We start from the raw sequence: 22,841 nt of genomic DNA, 5'->3' as shown, positions 1-22,841 counted from the left end.
AGAGATCTTAGGTACGGGTGTTAATTATACAAGGGGAAGGTTTTAAGCACCCCTCATATCTGTGGTACTCCATAATGTAGCAACCTGCACTAAAAATTAAGATTTAGAGTCGCCACCTATTCTACCAGAGCGAATAGGAAACCATACGCAGTTAAGAGAATTCTGGGTAAGATATTATATTCAGGTGGTTAAATTACTCCCAAGGTCCTTTAAGTTATTTAATTGTAATAGTTTGGTCCTTCATGTTATTTTTGCTATAACTAGGTCCTTTATGTTATTAAATGTGTGCACCATTATCCTTTTTTAATCGAGAAAATGTGCTAATTGTGGATGCAATTATTTTGAGGGATGTAAAAATGATGAAGTGCTTCCAAAAACACAACAATCAGCATTTCTAAATGATTAAAATGAGAGAAAAAGGAGGCAGATATCACCCAAAAGGACCAAGTTGTTACAAAAAAAACTTGAAGGACCAAACTATTACAATTAAATAACTTAAAGGATGTTGAGAGTAATTTAACCTATTCAGCTCAAGGGAAGGTGTTAGGCACCCTTAACCCTTTCCTAAGGTTCTATGTTCAAAGTAAAGGTTTATGGCTAAAGTAATTAAGTTTAATAGCTAAAGAAATGAAAAGGGCAAAAATGAGATTTGAACGAATTGAGGTTTTGGAAAAGGGGACTCGCCTTGTTACCAAGTGCCTACGTATCTCTTTAGGGAGAATCAGAGTCAACGTAGTTCGAGGCAGGGTTGTACGCCTTAGATTTAGTATGAGGTTGTTTGAAGGTATTTTGAATTACCTTATCGTAGGAGGCAAAACAAATCTCCACAGAAAAGATATAAGAACAGAGTTGTAAAACTTTTATAGCTTACATCTCTAAGTTCCTCTTATGGCATAAATGCAGATGTGGCAGCTGTATAAGAGATGGCAAATATTTTACACTTTCCCTTTATCCCATTCATTCTAGGAAGTTTCTATTTGTAATTGAAACATAAACCTGTGCAACTAACCCGTCAATGATGGAAGTAAATTATTTAGATTCACAATTTTATAATGTTAAGTGGAACATAAATATATGAAATCATACAGTAAAAGAGCAGTCATTTTTTGAGTAATAAAATGAGAAAAATATTATTTTAGAACCATATTGGGATAACTAAACTCAACAAATTTTTATGTGGTTACCACATTTGAGACACATGATCATTGAAGTGTTGGATTTGGTTAATGGTTATATCATGTGTTGTAGCTTATTAACCACCAACTGAACTTCACTAATATGAAATTAGAATGTTATTAACGATGATATTTATGTGCTCTACTAGATAACGATAATATCCTTTGTGTGTGTATGTACATGCATGTGTATATGTGCAAATTTATGGTTAATCAACCACACACTTTATATTGTGTGCGTGTGCATGTGCATATATATGGATATGTTATTTCCCATGTGAACCTGAAAGAATGAAAGTTATCTCATTAGATGTAATACAGAAAAAATAACATAGGGGGAATTTGCCTAAGGTTCATTCATGCGAGCATAAGTATCTTTCGGGCCACCCAAACAAGCACCACAACTAGGATTAGCATGTGTGTCTCAATCAGCTTCTTCAAATATCTAAGAGTAAGTCTTTAAGTCTTAACATCAAATACAGGGACAGGGAACATATACATGAACATCGAAACTTGGAATTTCATTGACAGAGATACGTTGGAAAAGAATTGACAAAAATATGGAACAAGGAAAAATAATGGAGTAAAATAAGTATAAAACTGGAAGTACCAATAATACAAATCAAATCACAACTTAAAAAGGATTATTTCTCATGAAAAAAATAGATAGAGGAACATACCTAAGAGACTATAAAGAATGATAGATGTAACTATGTTATCAAAACAGAGAAAGCCCTGGAGCAATATGTTTTCGTGTTCTGTTCCTGATAAATTTTCCTCTAAATATATTTTGTATTAAATGATTAGCATTACAATCAAAAAACAATAGTTATTGCAATTTGATTAAATCACCAAAAAGAACACTCTCAACTACTCCTTAAAAAACACGCAGTTTCTTTACTTTTCTTTACTCTTTCCACAGTGAATGGGACATGTGTAGTGAATTACATATGAGGGCGTGTACAGGGACATCAGACATGTTGTTCACAACTTCTTAGACCATGTGCAATGGGTGTGTTTGAACTCAACATGCAAAATTCCCTCCAATGGGTGTTGAGAGAGGTGTTGAGTGTGTGCTGGAAGAGAGAGGTGTTGAGAAAACTCAACACAATTGAGGCTGACGCAGGGGGGCATGTGGCAGCGTCTGGATGGCTAAAACAGGCGCGTGGGGGCCACGCACGGACAGGGGGAGTGGGGGAAAAATCTACGCGGAGAGAGAAAGAGAAAGGTGATAAATTGAGCCACGTGGCTGGGCGCGATTGGCTGACCAGATTTTTATCCATTTAATACTTTGAACTCAATTATTTCGTTGCAAATTATTATTATTTTTTTTTTTTACCAAAATTCATGATTTTTTTTCTCTATAAATAGAGACTTTGTTCATTTGATTTGGACACAGAAAAAAAACAAGTTTTTCACTATCTTAATCTTATTATTATCTTTCTATTAGTGTTTATTTTGAAGTTAAGTGTCTTTTTTTTAGTGAAATGGATCCCAATAATCATTTTAACACTCAAAATTCTGCTAATTTTCCATTTAACCAAAATCCCAACAATTTTCAAAATCCCAACAATTATCAAAATTCCAACTATTATAAAAAAATAAATTGTAATTAAAAAATAAATTGTTAAGTATTTATTATTTTAATTTAATTTTAATCGATAATTGTAATTTTATGTAATCATAAAAATAAAAATAAAATTTAAATAAGAATATGAAAATAAAAAGTGGTGGGGTAGGGTGTTGAGTGAAATACCATTAGAGAAGGTAAAAGTTGAATGAGTGTCGAGTTATTAGGTGGAAGAAAGAGAAAATGATGGAAGAAAGAGAAAATGATGTGGAGTGTTGGGAGTTGAAAAAGTAGGTATTGAGTGTTGAAACCATTGTACATGGTCTTATAATAGGACAACAAATAGTCATCTAAAACATATACATGAAGAGTACAACTTCATCAAAAATACAAAAACAAAACAATTTAAAGATTAATATAACCACACAAAAACTTTAAGCTACTTACTGTTACAATTATAATTCCAATGGAAATAATCAAAAGAACTAACTTACAAAGGAACTCATAGTATTAAATGCAAACAAAAATAAAAGGTTCTAAATTTATTGAGGATAAATGTAATATAATCTCCATTAAAAATAGAAAAAAGCGAACATGTACTCCAAGGGCACAAGTTAATTAGATATTTGCATTCAATATATCGAAACTTTAAATATGATTTTATTGCATTTAATTATATTTAACTTTTTCTAATTATAGTATTCTTAACATGTGCCCTTAGGAAACATGTTAGCATGACCCTTAAAAATAAACTATGTCCTAAAGATTATCATGAATAATATAATAATCTTAAGATACAAATAATTAATGTTCAGTGAGTGGATCTTTGTAAAAATACACGTATACAGTTAGTGGATCTTTGTAAAAATACACGTATACAGTTAGTGTGTCCAATCTTTCTTAAAAAAGAAACAAAGACACTTCAGTGAATGTAATGGTAGTGTAATTTTCAGAGTGAGCCCAAACAGTTGAAAATTAAATTTCATGGCAACTAAACCTAATAACCAAATTACAGCAATAACTAAACCTAAGAAGGAAGCAATTGCATTTGCAATTGAGGGAATTAACATAAAGAAAACCCTAGATTATGTAATTCTATCAAAAAATAACTGTAATAAAAAACCAATTGAGAAATTGTTATCAAACTGACATTGTAAGAGACATCAAGCTTCTCAGATTGGATAAGGAATGAGATACTGGAATCAGCCTCTGGCGAAAGAACATCAACAAGTGCGTTGGAATGTCGGTGAAGCGCAATGGAAGCAGAAGGCTTGAGAAGCTCACGGTGGAACATAGTAGTTGGATCCAGTAGTTGATCCAACGATACCGTTCTGATCAACCATCTCCATAAATTGACCGATGACGAGTGGAACATATTGGATCCTCTTAACCTCTTCTTGCGCGCGAAGAAGCTCCGGTTTCCGATTCTTCTGTTCGTCTTTTACGTACTCCTCTAGGATGTCAATGAACTCAATTGTCGTTGCAGAGATTTGAGGCGGCCGTTGCAGAGATTTGAGGCGGCTGTAGAGGTTATCTTCGTCACAGTTTGTGTTGCCGCCGTAAAGGTATTTGGATTTTGTGGAGGGAAGGGACTATGGCGGTTCTGAGACGAGTTTTGGGTCTAGAACCATGGCGGCGGAGAGAGAAAGGTAGAGAATTTGGGGAATAGGGTTGGTGTTGGAAAGGAATTGAAATTGCGATGATTACTAGATCTGTGAGTAAACGCAGAGCCAAAAAGACGAAAATGCCCTTAATGTGAAACTGAACAAAAAATATTTGTTAAATTAGTTTAAAATGTGAGCATTAGCTAGGAAAATTTTATTTCTGGTATAAGCACATCTAATCAACTACAAATTAGATAGAACATATATTTGTAGCATAATTTTAGTAGCTATTTTAATATTTTCTTGTAGTGAAAGTCAGATAGTCATACAAGTATATTAATCCTAAAGATTAAGAGATGAAGAAAGAATTAATAGTCTCTCCGTTACTTTTTAGGTTTAATTTTAACACAAAGCTCTCAAACAAGATAATAATGAATTGTTAAGATTTATTTTTTCTATTTTATTCTCATTTATTTTCTTTTTAAAAATATATTCAATCATCACTCTCTTTTTTTCAATGACCAATTAAATAGAAACAAAATTTTTTATCTAAAATGACATTTAAAAAATAATGGAGGGAGTAGTTTGTATGGCTCTTCCTCAATCGTATTGGGACCATAACCTATTTATAGAGTGATGACCGATTAGGATATTCATTATTCCGGTTATCCTAACATCCACTCATACTTGAGCTCATATACAATTATATAATTGTTGTGAAAAACGATACCAATAACAAAGTATAATAGGGAATTAGGGAAGAGAATAAGAACACAAGAATTGGTTATAACTGCTATTCTTTTACTTTCTCTTAAAACAAGATTACAAGTTTACAAGAATAACAAATAACCTCTCTCACCCTAAATTAGGATTTGCAGCTTTGCAATGATGAGAGACTAGTATGCTATTTATAATAAAACCTAACATACTAACTAATGAGCTTTTTTCCACAAGACCCATTATACAAGCCAACTTAATAAACAAGCTAACTTAACAAATTAGGGTTTAAACACTAAAACCTAATTTAACATGCTAACAACCCTAGCATCTTCGACACAAGCATGTGAACAACCTTCGACTTCATGCTCAATCCTATCGAACCAAGAAGCTACCTTTCGACCATACTAGAGTTCGATCCAATATCTCACAAATCTCCACCTTTGACCTAACTCTACAACGTCAAGGAACAGACTAGCTTTCTTCATGCAGCTTTATCAACTGCATACAGTGGAAAAACTTGCAACTCGGCAATGTCTTGGTGATCATATCAGCAGCATTGTCTTCAGTCGAAACCTTCAACACTTGGACTTCTCCACGCTCGATTACTCCTCTGACGAAAAGCAGCCTCACATCAATGTGCTTAGTTCGCTCATGATAGGCTGAATTCTTCGACAGGTGTATTGCACTTTGACTATCACATTTAACAGTGATACCTCGACCTTGAAGTTTCAGCTCCTTCGCAAAACCTTCAAGCCACAATGCTTCTTTCACAGCTTCAGTTAGGGCAATATACTCCGCTTCAGTGGTTGATAGAGCAACAACCTTCTGAAGTGTTGCTTTCCAACTAATTGCAGTGCCAAACATAGTGAAAACATATCCAGAAATAGATTTTCTGGAATCCATACAACCTGCATAATCAGAGTCGACATATCCTTCTATTACTGCTTTACTATCTTCACCCAAGGCTCCACCATAAATTAGGACTCTATTCAGAGACCCATTTATGTACCTTAAAATCCACTTCAATGCTTGCCAGTGAGCCTTTCCAGGATTCGCCATGTACCTGCTTACAAGACTGACTGCGTAAGCTATGTCGGGTCTAGTACAGACCATAGCATACATCAAAGAGCCGACTATATTAGCATATGGGATGCTATTCATATAGGCTCTTTCGACATCAGTACTGGGACACTGATCAATACTCAGCTTGAATTGAGGGTTTGTTGGAGTCACAACTGGCTTCGAATTCGACATACCATACTTTTCAAGAATCTTCCGTAGATATGCCTCTTGAGATAAGCATATCTTCGACTTCTTTCTATCTCTCCGAATGTCAATTCCAAGAATCCTGGAAGCAGCTCCCAGATCCTTCATATCGAACTCCTTATTGAGTTCAGCCTTCACCCTCATCACATCTTCAACACTGTTGCTTGCTATGAGAATATCATCCACATAAAGCAACAAAATAACAAATGAATTACCAGGTCGAAATCTGAAGTAAACGCAGTGGTCGAACTGACTTCTAATGAAACTTATGCGTGCCATGAACTTGTCGAATCTCCTATTCCACTGTCGAGGAGATTGTTTCAGCCCATACAAAGATCTCTTTAACTTGCACACATAATCTTCCTTCCCCTTTTCGACATACCCTTCAGGTTGCCTCATCAGGATCGTTTCATCTAGATCACCATACAAGAACGCAGTCTTCACATCCATCTGTTCCAGTTCAAGATCGAACTGTGCCACCATGGCAAGCAACATTCGAATGGACCTATGCTTCACAACAGGAGAAAACACATCATTGAAGTCGACACCTTCTTTCTGAGTGAAACCCCTTGCAACTAACCTTGCCTTGTATCTTTTCGACGTCACTCCTTCAATTCCTTCCTTAACTTTGAAAATCCATTTACAGCTGACTAACCTTGCCCCATCAGGTTTCTTGATCAGTTCCCAAGTATGATTATCATGAAGAGATTTCATCTCATCATCCATGGCCTTCAGCCATTCAGTCTTATTTCGACTCCTCATAACTTCCTTATAGTCTCTAGGTTCTTCGTCTAGAACCTCACTTGCAGAGATTAAGGCATAAGCTATAAGATCTGCATATCCAAGTCTTTGAGGTGGCTTGATGACTCTTCTCGACCTATCTCTCGACAATAGGTAGTCATCGTCAGTTTCCTCAACTTCAGCATCTTCTGCTTCTTCTTCGACTTCATCTGGGATATGCAATTCAGCATCAACATGCTCCACCTCAACAGGAATCTCTACCTGTTCCAGCTCTTCGTCAGATGTTTCTGTACTTCGACCAACATCATCAGTTTTCTTAAAAGCCATTTCAGCTTCATTGAAAACTACATCTCGACTGGTGATACACCTCCTGTGACCTGGCTCTAGGCACCATAGCCTATAAGCTTTGACTCCTTCAGGGTATCCCATGAACATGCATTTCAGAGCTCTAGGTTCGACCTTGTCTTGACTAATGTGAGCATAGGCTACGCAGCCAAATACTCTCAGTTTGTCGAGATCTGGTGGATGTCCCGACCAAACTTCTTCAGGTGTCTTCATATCTAACGCTGTCGAAGGACATCTGTTTATCAGATATGTTGCTGTCGAAACAGCCTCAGCCCAGAACACCTTTGTTAACCCCGCACTAGTCAACATGCATCTGACTCTCTCCAAAATAGTTCGATTAAACCTTTCAGCCAAACCATTTTGCTGTGGAGTACCTGCAGTAGTTCTATGCCTTGCAATACCAGAGGCAGCACAAAAACTGTCGAATGCCTTATTGCAAAATTCAAGGCCATTGTCGGTTCTCAACCTCTTGACCTTTCTGCCAGTCTGATTTTCAACCAGAGTCTTCCAACTTTTGAAATTCTCAAAAGTTTCATCTTTAGTCTTCTGGATGAATACCCATAATTTTCTGGAATAATCATCTACTATGGATAGAAAATACCTTGCTCCTGAATGTGATGGACACCTTGCCGGCCCCCAAAGATCAGCATGGATGTAATCAAGGGATCCATGTGTTCTTTGTTTGCCTTTGTTGAACTTCACTCTGCAAGATTTTCCAAGTACACAGGGTTCACAAAACTTCAGCTTTTCGATTTTGTCTCCACCAAGCAGATTTTGTTTCCCTAATTCGACCAGACCCCTTTCACTGACATGGCCCAATCTCATGTGCCAGATTTCTGTTTTCGACAAAGATTTCGTGGATGCAACATTTGTCGAACCACTTACAACTTCAGCCTCAAGGGTATACAAGCCTTGTTTCTTCACGCCTCTCAAGACTTCCTTCGAACCCTTCATGACTCTTAGGATACTTTTCTCTCCTTGGAAAACATATCCTTTCTTGTCGAATTCACCAAGAGAAAGCAGATTTCTCTTCAAATCAGGAACATACCTGACTTCAGTCAACAACCTTATTGACTCATCATGGAGCTTGAATCTCACAGATCCAACACCTACAATCTTGCAAGCCTTGTTGTTTCCCAGCAATACTGATCCACCATCTTGATCACATAATTCCTCGAACAAGTCTTTGTTTGGAGTCATGTGCCAAGTGCAACCTGAATCCATAATCCACTCCTTCTTAGAGTCACTGCTTGAAACCACAAGAACATCAGATGATTCAAAATCATCTTGAACAATGGCAGCGTTGCCATTATCCTTACCTCCATGATATTTCAAGCGTTCAGGGCACACCTTTCTTGTGTGACCCTCCTTCTTACAATGGTAGCATCGAATGCCAGATGCTTCGCCACTGTAAGTCTTCGACTGACTTTTGCCTTTCTTCTTGTCGAACTTACCATCCTTTCGTAAGAGTTTTCCTTTAACGGCCAAACCTTCGCCAACAGTCGAAGGTTTATGCTCCTTTCGTTCATTCAAGTCCTTAGAGTACAAGGCTGATTGAACTTCTTCAAACGTCAGGGACTCCCTTCCATACAAGAGAGTTTCTTTGAAGTGAGCATGTGATCGAGGCAAAGAACACAATAGTAACAGCGCTTGATCTTCATCATCGATCTTCACATCAATATTTTCAAGATCAAGAATCAGCTTGTTGAACATATCCAACTGCTCAGCCAATACTTTGTCTTCAATCATCTTGAATGAATACAAAGCTTGCTTCAGGTAGAGTCGATTTACCAGCGATTTGGTCATATACAAACTTTCAAGTTTCACCCATAACCCTGATGCCGTCGTCTCCTTTGATACCTGCCGGAGAACTTTATCACCAAGGCTCAACAAAATTGCGCTGTGTGCTTTCTCGATCATATTTGTCTTCTCCGCTGCCGTCAATTCTGCATTCATGGCTGCCTCTCCCTTCAACGCTTCCAAACAACCTTGCTGAACCAGTAGGGCTTTCATCTTCAAGCGCCACAGACCGAAATCATTCACTCCGGTGAACTTTTCAATCTCATACTTTGTTGAAGGCATCTTCTCCACGCTCACCGCACCAATTTGTTGTGAAAAACGATACCAATAACAAAGTATAATAGGGAATTAGGGAAGAGAATAAGAACACAAGAATTGGTTATAACTGCTATTCTTTTACTTTCTCTTAAAACAAGATTACAAGTTTACAAGAATAACAAATAACCTCTCTCACCCTAAATTAGGATTTGCAGCTTTGCAATGATGAGAGACTAGTATGCTATTTATAATAAAACCTAACATACTAACTAATGGGCTTTTTTCCACAAGACCCATTATACAAGCCAACTTAATAAACAAGCTAACTTAACAAATTAGGGTTTAAACACTAAAACCTAATTTAACATGCTAACAACCCTAGCATCTTCGACACAAGCATGTGAACAACCTTCGACTTCATGCTCAATCCTATCGAACCAAGAAGCTACCTTTCGACCATACTAGAGTTCGATCCAATATCTCACAATAATTAATTAATTAAATAAATAATTTCTAAATGAAATTTAATCAATTTTTCAACTTTATTTAATTATTTAATTATTTAAATAATTTAATTGATAAAATAGCTAATATAATAATATAATTAAATAAATATATTTGACCACATGATTATTAGAATACTAATATATAACTAAATCACTACCGTTTGCCTTTACACTTCATAGTTTGTAGTGTTTCAATTTACTCACAGGTGAAGGTTAACATAGTGAATGAAATTAATTAGTCTACCATAATAAACTAAAAATGACTTACTATTACAAGTCAAACAAGTTTTTGCCAATTTAAATAAAAGTTTAATATATTCTTTAAATTACTTTACTCTTTTTGAAAAAACACCCAAAAAATATATATAATTAAATATTGATCCAAATAAATATTATATTTATAAATTATAAAATATTAAATGCTTAATAAATAAAACTTTAAAACATAAAAGAGTACAGTAATCGACCGATTTCCTATTAAGAACCTTTATTTAGTGGAATAAGTTACGGGAATCAAATTTAATTGACATAGATTCTCTGTCGCATTGCTGAATTGTGTCCAAGTGACGTACGTGGTAGTTTAAAGTAGATATTTTCAAGAAAAAATACTTGTGAGTATGTGTTCGACTTGTAGAGTTCAACATTCTGCAAATTTCCTAGTAATAGAGTCTAATTAGCTTGACAAATTACGAGACTTAAGTTTCACCATTTAACTCCCTTATAACAACGTTAAAATGTTTCATCGTGATTGATGTGATTGTTTTTGGTTGAAATTTCCCTAACCGGATTTTTTGTAATATGTGTTAGGTCAAAAAGAGTGCAACAACGGAATGACTCATCACAGGGGTCCACTATCACACGGTTTAAATGATTCCTTATGACATATATGGTAATTTAATATTTGAATTTATACGGGCGGCCTACCCGACTATGTCTTAGGTCCAAAAGAGTACAATAATCAACCATTTTCTAAGAAGAACCTTTATTTAGCGGAGTAAGTTACGGGAATCAAATTTTTTTGACAAAGATTTTTTGTCGTACCGAGGGATTGTGTCCTTTTGACGTATGTGGTAGTTTAGAATATATATTTCTAAGAATAATACTTTTGAGTACGTGTTCAACTTGTAGAATTCAACATTCGACAAATTTCCTAGCAGCAAAGTCTAATTACCTTGTCAAATTTTCTAGTAACATGACTATATATATATATATATATATATATATATATATATATATATATATATATATATATATATATATATATATATATATATATATATATATATATATATATATATATATATATATGCCAAAATATTGAGAGGCATGAACACATTTTCATCATTATTCGATTTTAATGTGTGATGTTGTAATACTCTAATATTCATCCCATCCTAGTATTAGTATGTGATGCTATAATACTCTTATATTCATCCCAATAAAATAAATGAAACAACATTATCAAAATAAGTAAATAAATGAATGAAAAATGTTTACTTGTGTACACATTTCACATTAATTATGAAAAGAAAAATTGATAATACTCATTTAACAAAACCCAATAATATACATTACACGTTTCCGACCTCTCCATTAAATATATATTTTAAATAAAACTTAATAACTCAACTTTATACAATAAAAAAAACTCAATCTTATGTTTAATAATAGTAATTAATAGAATCATAATTTATAATAAATATTAAAGTTTAATTTGTAATTTGTGATAAATATTGGGTCTAATTTTCAATTTGTTATAAATATTGGAATAGAAATATAAATAGTTGTTAGAATATATAAAAATGTAAATATTTATTTATTTAGCTTGAATAGTAGATAATCCTTAATCAATCATCACTACTCAATTTATTTATTATTAAATCAATAGTAATTTTACTACAATAAATTTTGTTCACCATGCTATCATTCACCTTTACTCATATTCAATTGCTTTCTAATCATCATCCCACTTCTTTGGACAATTTAATTTTCAATACTTTATCATGTTTTTTCCTGTATGTTTTACATTGTTCTTCCTTGTGTATTTATTGCAGTGTCTCACAATAGTCTCATCTCGTCGTCTTTCGAAGAATTGTCACTCGAGTCACTTTACAACTCTTTACTTTGGTCTTGGAAATTGAGATTTTAAGAAGATGATTTTCATCTCATCTTTATTCATTTCTATTCGCTTTACATTTGCATTGCTTTCACTTACTTCAAGTTTTTTTTTTTCTTTCATTCTCGTGTTCAATGAGTTTTTCAAAGAGAATTAACATATCTAAATTTTAAATTTTTGTAAATATTTTATTTTTCATAATTTTTTGTTATTTTGTTTTAATAACAAAAGTTAAAATATTCAAGTTGATTATAATATAATATATAAAAATTTGGTTTTAATCTTTAAAATTGAGAATAAAAATGAATATTATCATTATTTATTTATTATGAATTAATTTAAAAGACTAAAATAAAACATCAAGCCCTTAAACAAATCACCAATATTCAAAAAAGAAAAATGTTGAATATTTGCAAAGACAAAAAAAAAAATTTATGAAGAGCAACCACAAAAAAACGTATATTTACATAAACATAAAAACATATTTTAAGTACTACTCATTTTTTTACAATAAAAATTATTCATGATCAAGCACTTTATTAGAGTACGTTTGTGGATGATTTTAACAAAAAAGTGATTTTCATGCTAAAAAGTAGAATTTTGTATTTTATATTAAAATGAACAAGTTGTTTTATGTTTGTTTGTTGAAACAATTATTTTATTTAAATTAATAAATGTTAAGAAAATATTTTTTTCTTCTAAATTACACTTTTAGTCTCTCTATTTTAATATATTTATAGAATTAGTCCTCTTATTTTATTTTTAAACAGCTTTAGTTCCTTTTCAAATTTTTAGTTTAGAAAGTGATGATGTGTCATTTTTTTAATGATATGAAAAATATTTTGATGTTGTGGAACAATCTATCGTGATTAGGTACTATTTTTTTTCAACAGTAAAAACCAATACAAATTTAGTAATTAAATAAAATTGTACAAAAATATATAAAATACGTTGTTGTGTTCCATTACCTTTTTGTTCTATTTTCAAGCGTGAGGACAAATTTGCTGCTATAATAAAATTGTGTGGAAATGAATTTTCTTATGTATTATACTCTCTCTCTTTTTTTAGGGTTCCTGTGACAAGTTTTTGTGATGGCATTTTTAGAGATGACAAAGCTGGTTATTTGGGAAGCTTTTGTGTTTATCTTTATGAAGGAAATTCTGTTGCTGCTGAGCTTCTAGCAGCGATCATGGCTATAGAATTGGCAAGGGAAAGAGGTTGGACCAAACTTTGGATCAAAACTGACTGCATGGTTAAAGCGTTTTGCAATACGGATATCGTCCCTTGGTACATCAAGTGCTTTTACTCTTCAAATCAATTTCTTAATTTCGCACACTTTTCGTGAGGCCAATTTTTGTGTTGACTTATTAGCTAACATAGTGTTCAAAACAATTTTTGTGCTGACTTATTAGGTAACATAGTGTTCAAAACCAAGACTTTCATTTGATTTGATAGTATACATCACGATATATCCAAGAACTTTTTCTTGACAAACAAAGCATTCCTATATTTAGACTTTGTAATTAATGGGTCTTGTTGTTGATTGTTGTAGTCGGTTCTTTTGTAATTTTTCCGTTTTTTAATGAAGTCTCTTTTTGTTTAAAAAAAAATATCATTTCCCAAATTATGAAAAAATTCAGATAAGGAAACCTATTTTTTCCCAAATTAATAACAAAATAAATAATGATTCTCCCTAAGTAAAAAACAAAATCAGAAATAACTTCGATCAAAGTTCTCTCCCAGATTACACACATACCTAATCAATTTTTCTTTTTTAATTTCCATATTAAGTTATGCAGATGAACTTAGTTTCTCCAGAGACGAAGAACAAACTTAAATCAACACAAACCCAATTTTGCAAAGAGATCTAATAAGAAATGGAGAAAAAAGAAAGTAACAAAATTGAAAAGTTTATATTAGATTCATAAACAGGGGTTTAGTGTTTTATTATGCACCCATGAATCTGGTTTTCTTCCATAAATTTGGGTTTAAAAAAAGGTGGAGCAAATTGAGAGAAGAAGAAGGTTGGACACTTAAGGTTTAAACCGACTTTTTTTTTTTCTTTTCCAATTCATAGTTTATAATTATTTTTGTATAATTTAATTTTTTGCCCTTTCCAATTCATTATATTTATTTTAAATAAATAAAAGAAAAATATATATGTTTTTTAGTCTAACATTATATATTTATGTTTTTTAATGTAAATACTTTGAATTTTTAATTATTTGTTACTTTTTAAAAAAATTAACATTATTAAATAATGCCATGTAAGTCTTAATCAACATAGATTGCTCCACATCATTAAATCATTTTTATATCATTAAAAAAAATTACACATCATTATTTTTTGGAAAAAAAAATCAAAAAGGAGACTAAAACAGATTAGAAATAAAATATGGGAATTGATTTCCTGATTTGATTAAAATAGAGAGACTAAAATTATAATTTAGCCTATTTTTTTAAAGAGCTACTATTATAAAAAAATTCGAAAAACAGATGGAAACTTAAAAAAAAATATTATTTTGTTTAAAACAAGTATATTTCTTACAAAATAAACTATAATAATTGAATTCTAAATTTAATTAACAATATGTGATGAATACTTTATATATATATATATATATATATATATATATATATATATATATATATATATATATATATATATATATATATATATATATATGCTTTGTTTTTAGAGGCTTGTTATATATACACCACTTTTCTCTACACCTACCTTACACCGTATAAATACAACAAAGAAAAATTGTTATGCACATAAATCGAAGTAAAATAAATTATTAAAAAATAAAATTAGTATGCCTAAGGTATAATATTAGGGTGTAGGTGTCAAAAATAGTGTGAGAATACCTTTTCCCTTATTTTTAACATCTTAACCGTTTAAATCCAAAAAAAACATGCATACTTTATTTAACATCATTTTTCAATTTATCAACTACTTTTAATAATGATGGATGCATACATATTTCAATCACAATTTCACCTCAACAATTTAACTGAGGTAATTTCAATTAAACAACTCATACATACATATTTCATTACAATTTCAACTCAACATCCTCATTAAATTCAATAACTTCAACACAACGATTCATGCATATAGTATCTTAAACTCAATAACACATACATTTATAATTCATCATAATTTCAACTCAACAACAAATATATGCATATTTCATCACAATTTTTTCTTTACCTTATTTAAATTCAACATCATTTAAAAGAACTTAATTCAACATTAGTGTTTTTGCGTAAAAACAATAAACGGGTGACTTCCTTGTAGAACAAGGGGAACCTCAATGGAACGAATATATGGAATATTCTAAGGGATTTGGGTGATACTGTAAGTGTAGTATTCCCAAGAAAAATTTCTTGCTTATCTCTCTTGCGGGAGCCCCTTATATAGCCTCCATCATGATTTTTCAAAGGTCATAGTATTAATCACATGATTTAATAACCATTAAGCATTCGTAACCGCTCCATTAATGATTTGTAACCAACACCTATTGAGTTATGTAACTGAAACAGAACCTGGTCAACACAACCCAACCAGTACAGCTAGTCTAGCATAACCCGGCCATGACAGCTAAGCTAACACAATCCCGCCAGGACAGTAAGGCTAGAACCAGTCGATCTCTATCGTTTTAACACTGATCGGCATATCCGGTTCTATTACTCGGTCCAGAGAATTATGGGCATATAACAAGCCCCCCGAGCATGAGTCTCGTTTTCGGGAGGAAGTGTTCGGTTATAAAGAGCCCCATAATTTTGTGTATGTTTGACTTTTGTGAAAGGATTTGATCGACTTTCCCCATCCCAATTTGCATAAAATGTTTCGGAGTATGTACTAAGCCCTCACTCACAAAGTTCGTAGGGCTTACATGTCCGATCATAAACAAGCTTAGTATTATTCCAGGCCATGTAAAGCCCCAATTCGATAGTATCTAGGTAATTTTGGCACTATGTTGAGCCATAGTGTTTATGTTGCTGAGTTCCCAATGTTGTCACGTTCAGGCATATACCAACAAACCCCAGGCTCTTGGAACTCGGATCTGTGACAAGCCATGAGTTTTGTACTTCTATTTTAATAAAGAACTTTTAAGCCAAATGACTTCAAATTCATTGAGATTTTAGGACTCGACCCATCACCAGGGAGTGTCAATTCATAGTTCTCGACCCATAGCCCAAGGAGTGTCAAAGGTTCTAAGTGAGTACTTTTCCCGGACCGGGTACATTCAACTCGGATGTTGTAACAAGCCCCAAGCCACGAGGTCAAGTTTTTATCATCCAAATAATATAACTTTTGGTTGCACTCGTGATGAACTTCAGTAGTTTACCCCTTTGTGCTCACATTTTCAATAGGGAGTGAACACAAAGAGAATGGCCTAATTTTTGCTCGAGAATCACCACAAAGGGAGTTACCACTTGGCAAGGAGTTATCACAAAGGGAGTCAGCCTCAATTTTTGCCGGGGGTTACCACAATGGGAGTTCCCGTTTTCGGCAAGGAGTCACCACGAAGGGAGTCAACCTCGGTTTCTGCCGGGGGTTACCACAATGGAAGTTACGGTTTACGGCAAATAGTCACCACGAAGGGAGTCAATCTAGTATTGAGACTTAATAAGAGTAGGGTACCTCTCACCCATGTAAGGGAGAAGAACGACACCTTTTACTCCTGTTAGTAGATCTAAATGAGATATTTTACAAATGGTAGAGACATTAGCTCGCCTTATATAACCATGCTTATTCTGAATTTTGTCCAACTTGTCTTCTTCAATTTTCGACTTGTGTCATCTTAACTTTTGTTAATCGTATTTTGCGCCACCTTTTAAGAGTTCAACATCGTTATGATTTTCCATTAATCTTCCTAACCGGGATACCTATACAACCCCCTAAACGTGAGGCTTGTGTAACAAGATGAAGCGCTTTGATCAAAAGATGTTCTGATTGGATACTCTAGTTTCTTTTAATCTTAATGCATTATCTTCTTTTGACTTTTTCGATGGTAACACCTAAATTCCTTTGGCAACACTCCTACCTAACTTCTATAAATTAAATTAAAAGGAGGGGAAGCCTCGTGCCCACGCAGGGGAGATGAGTGCCACCAATTGCTTTGTAAGCTCTAATAAATTCTTTAAAATAATTACAAACGGTGGAGACATAGTCCGTTTTTATCCAACAATAAAAGTAATTACAACAAAACATAAGTTCCTATCTAATCGGTCGCTTGTTGCGTGATCGCTTTTGTCCCTCCGAATTGACTCGACGGATCAACTTGTCGGTTTTAGCTCGCATAGTGGTAACAAATGTATGAAAAAAATATTAGATAAGATTAATAATGCCTTGCATAATAATTTGTTGACATGTAATTATACTTCTCCAGCTAGCCAATCCTCAATTAAAGGTGAACCGCATGCATGCCTATTATATGGGATGTGAACATCATGTTTCTTCATCACCCAGGATAGTTAACAAGATTAGCATATAATTAATTTAAAGATGATAAGCATATTTTAAGAAAATGATAAATATCATGACACAGTCGTTCACCATGTGACTTTGTCTTTAATATCAACAGAATATGTGTGCTTAATAAATAATAATCAAACATCACGACATGTGAATTGTGAACAACATTCCGGTCATCATCAGGATGCAACGAACCAACACATTTAAAGTCAAAGCCCTGCTAATGGGAGGTTTTTGAACCTATATTATTTGAGTTTTGCTCAATCTTTCTTTGGCAGTCAAACCGTCTAATCTTGAAGTATCAGTAAAATAGCATCAAAACAAAACATCTCATACGCACCGAAACGAATGATGACAGTCCGTCATAATCGGTGAATAAAACGAGTAAGAATTACTTATCTTTCCATGGCGGCGGCGTCATTGTATTCGACCATCAAGCTAAGAGCATTCAGATAAAGGAATTGAAGAATGTAACCCCAGGGTCTGTTCTGGATTTTCTATCTCAAGTAATCAATTAATGCTGACTCTTCCCTTGAACCGTCCTTTATCAACTCATGAGTTTAATCGATGCAAAGAGCGGGAGAAATATGATAGTATCCGGATACACTGTTTATTGAAAAATTGTAGCAGTCGGCTGATTCACGCCCGAGTTCATTGATCTCGACGATGAGTTTGACTTGAAGAGAAAATGAGCCGCAGTTTTGGAAGCTGTCACTACATGACTTTATAATCATGATTATAACATGTGCTAAGCTTGTCACCTGTCGTCCATATGCAGCTGCACCTTACGGATATCAGAATGCAATTCATACACAGAGCAGTAATGACAAATGATACACAATGTCATATAATGCACAAACTTAAACCATCTTGCACAAAACAGGTTCATATAACACACATGCATTCTTAGTATCATAAATCACAAATATTAGCATAGCATGATAAAACACGAGAAAATGCTAAGGTAATTTGTTAATTATCCAAATAGCACCCGAACATAGATATCCAAGGTGCATCAGCAACTAGCTCACAACTGCCATCACCAGGCAGTATACTACAGCGAGCACATCTCGCAGCAGCGGATTAAGATTCGTCTTCAATAAGAATGTGATCCATCCCATAGTCACAGCGCTGGTATATATGAAGAACTGCGAATTGGTTCGCGAGTACCGGCGATACTTTTGCGAATTGGTACGTAGAAATTCACATAGAATTCATGTGAATTGAAGAACCACATGTACCAGAAAAAATTTGAACTTACATAAAATAAATTTCACTTTAACAATAATAAAATGATAAATGTAAGGCCCCACTAATTCAAAGCTTTTCTACAAGATGTATTGGAATGGAGGGCCCTATTAATTCATTGTCATGCAAGTTCTATTGGAGGACAAAACTACAAGTGTTTTTATAGATGACTTAGATTTTAAAACTAAATAAAGCACCGATGTGGGACTTATATGTATGGTATGTCTGCATATGTATTTTCTGTTAGCCACATTTCCTCTTCTATAACCATATTTTACTACATAATAATTATTTTATAACTAAATAAATTAAGAATTAATTTTTTTAATTAAATAAATTGAGAACTTATTTTAATTAAATAATTTTTTATTCATAGCGTACAAATTATTCTATTTAAACGTACCGCAAACCCAAATAACGTACCGACTCTGTATATCCCTTGCATACCTAATTTTTTGAGAGTTACGAACCGCGTACCGGAATTCATATCAAGTACCGAATCAAATTATGAATTATGTGACTATGATCCGTCCATGCTCCAGGATGTTCCTTCAACCAAGTTAATAGCATAGACGGCAACGATCTTGACCAAAACAGATGAATAAATGATAGTAATGAATCACTTCAATACCGGATTCTCAAATAATTGAAACGAATCATATTAGTAACAGATGCCAGAATAAATCACATTAACATGTAGTTTTATTGCTTGACAGCTAATTATGCTATCGGCAGTGACGACATCGAGTTGTCGCAGTGGCTCCACATCTTGACAACATCTTTCACAAACACCTCTTCTTATTTCGTAACTGCCACTGGTTAAGTCAACATGCACCACTTCCATCGAAATGCTAGTATCAGTTGTCAGAACCATCCGCTGACTTGGGTAAATTTCTTGGTTTCTTCTGGATATAAACCATCACGAGATGGGGTCATTTCTACCATCCACTTGATGTTTCCCTTTTAATTACTTATGATTTTGCTATGGCCTTCCCTGTGTCGGTTCTTCCCTGAGTGTTAGCTTGCTGCCATGATGTTGATATTGACTAGGGTATGACCAGGGGCGGATCCAGACAATATATATTGGTGTGGTTAAATATAAACGAAAGTGCGAACTAAATTATATTAAAAATGAATAATAATATTGTTTAATGCAACACATTACAATGAAAATTGTCTATCATTCATTTCTTAAAAATGAGCTAAAATAACATCATTGTTAATGGTTCCAATAACATCTCTTTCTATAAAAGTTACAAGACGGTCATTTAACCACCGATCACTCATTTTGTTACATAATTGACTTTTGACAAACTTCATAGCTGAAAAAACACGTTCCACACATGCAGTTGCTACCGGTAAGACTAAAGCCAATTTCAGAAGCTTATAAACCATATCAAATGTGTTGCACTTATTTGTTTCTACAAATTTTGCACAAAGATCTGAAATTCCTTTTTACTTTGCAAATTTTGGGTCACATCGAACATTTCTAACATAATCTTGAAGTTGATGTCGCACCGCCACTTCCGGCATATCTACAAAATCATTTGGATAAAGTTCAACCATCCTTAATAACTTTTTCACATCAAAAGCTGCAAATGAGGATAAAGGACTCAAACATGAAACACACTCTAAAAGTTCAATATTCTCTTCATCAAACCTAGCATTAAGCTCGTGCAACTGCAAATCTAAAACATTAAATAAACAATTGTGCTTATAATGATGTAAATTAGAAACACTAGAAGTTGTAGCATGTTGCCTAGGTTTCTTCCCTTGCACATATGATGCATCCATGTTAGGCACATCAATGTCAAGCTTATTGCAAATTTCCACAACCTTAGATATAAGCTCTTCCCATCCATCATTCCTCATTTCTTGTAATTCTTGTTTGGTAGCATTGACAAGTAACAAAACATTCAAAAGATCTTGATCACAGTTTTGTAACGTTACACTCAAATCATTTGTAAACCCTAAAATCTCAACCATCATATATAACATGAAGATAAAATCAAATGATTAAAGCACATCTAACAAAAGTATAGTTTCACCATATTTTTCAAATGACGTATCATTCCCAACTTCTTCAAGTACCCCAATAATGGCACCATACAAAGTTATCGAACTAGTGAGAGTCCTAAAATGGGAACCCCAACGAGTGTCCCCCGCTCTAGAAATAGATGATTCTTGGTTTAATCCACTACCAGTTTCTATTTGGCCCTCTTCAATCAATTTAGTAAACTGAGTTACTTGTTTATCTCGAAGTATTTCTAGTCTTTTATTAGAAGATCGAATGAAATTAATAAGCATATTGACCTTATCGAAAAAACCACTAACATCTGTGTGAGTCTTAGCACATGCAACAAGTGCCAATTGAAGTTGATGGACGAAACAATGCACATAATAAGCAGATGGATTCTCATTTTGGATTAAAGTTCTCAAACCACCAAACTTACCTCTCATATTGCTAGCTCCTTCATACCCTTGCCCCCTAATGCTAGATATACTCAAGCCATTAATAGACAACAACTTCTCAAGTGCCTCCTTAAGTGACTTAACACTTGTTTCTTTAACATTTACAATGCCAAGAAACCTTTCTTTTACCAAACCTTCATTATTAACATAGAGAATAACAACAACCGTTTGTTCTTTACCAGCAACATCACCAGATTCATCAATCAAAACACAAAACACATCATCGGCAATATCACGTATAATTTGTTGAGTTATTTCACATGCACAAGCAGCGACAAGATCCTTTTGAATCGTAGAGGCAGTCATAAGGTTATTTCCCGGAGCATAATTTATTACACTAGCTATCTCCAGGTTGTTTTCCTTTAAAGTGTCCACCAACTCAAGAAATTACCCCTTAAATAAAGAGTTAAGAGACTCGTCACTCCCTCTAAATGGCATGCCACACCTCAAAAGAAACTTAGTAGCTATAAGGGATTGTTTACACGAACACGATATTCGACATTCATTTGCTTAGTTTGATTAACAAACAAGACCTTAATACTTTGATTTGGGTTCATGAGAGCATAACCCATATGCACACAATCAACATCCCATAAAGTGATCCCCCTATATTTAGAGACATTTTTAATCAAAATACATGGAAAACAAAACACTAGGTCCTTAGATTCACTATAATCAATCCAATCATACAAATCAAACTAATTTTTGGAAAATCGGCATTTTTGTTTACCTTGAATAGACCAAGGGTAAACGAAATTGTGAGGAGGTTGATGACGACCTATTTTTAAATAAGCATTCCTTACCTCATTTTGCATGTCAGTATGATAACTTCAAATTGGAGGCCTAATTACCGGATCCGTTTCCAACAATTTATAATCAACAACTTTGATACTCTCACTTGGATATTGAGTTTCCGATGCTTCTACATTAGCCGAAGAAGTGGCTTTGTCTCTAGAGAGTATTGGAAAAAATTTCTTCATCCTATAAAGAGAACAATGAAACCAAATGATTAGAAAAATTTATGAGAAATTAAGAAAGTTGATATTTTTAATAAATTGGGGTATTAGGGCTCGACTCAAAAAGGAGAAAAGAATGAGGGAAATTTGAAATACCCACTTTACCTTTGATTTTCAATCACCCACAAATAAATGCAACCAAGTCAAGTGAACAAATAGAAGAAGAAAATAAGAGATTATCTTATCTAAAATTATCTCGTAACATATTGCTGGTGCGGAACACCGAAACGATCAAAGTGTTGGCTTGTCAATCGCCCCTATCGTTTAACAATTACTCATAGCCGGCGTTGACTTTCCAGGGGAAATCTAGATCTACCATCGTCGATGCGGACGAGTATGGTTCCTCCTGTGGCCAATGATTCTGGTCAGAGAAGCTCCACACCGGATAGTCAATCTGCTGGTACCAGCTCGGATACATCGTTCTATCCATCCACGGCCACCGGAACCTAGGAGAGAATTATTGGTTGTTTAGATATGATTTGCGTGTCCCGGGAAAGTTTTACCGGACCGCATGGT

General features: G+C 33.9%; 1 pseudogene; it reads right to left on the bottom strand.

Moving 5' to 3' along the window:
• Window positions 1-19,998: 19,998 nt before the first annotated feature.
• Window positions 19,999-22,313, bottom strand: LOC131599405 (uncharacterized; annotated as a pseudogene).
• Between the last annotated feature and the right edge of the window lie 528 nt (window positions 22,314-22,841).

This window comes from Vicia villosa, linkage group LG4 (assembly GCF_029867415.1).
Source record: "Vicia villosa cultivar HV-30 ecotype Madison, WI linkage group LG4, Vvil1.0, whole genome shotgun sequence".
NCBI classification, from domain to species: Eukaryota; Viridiplantae; Streptophyta; class Magnoliopsida; order Fabales; family Fabaceae; genus Vicia; species Vicia villosa.
The sequence above is the reverse complement of the archived record's forward strand: the minus strand, read 5'-3'. Positions and strand labels throughout refer to the sequence as shown.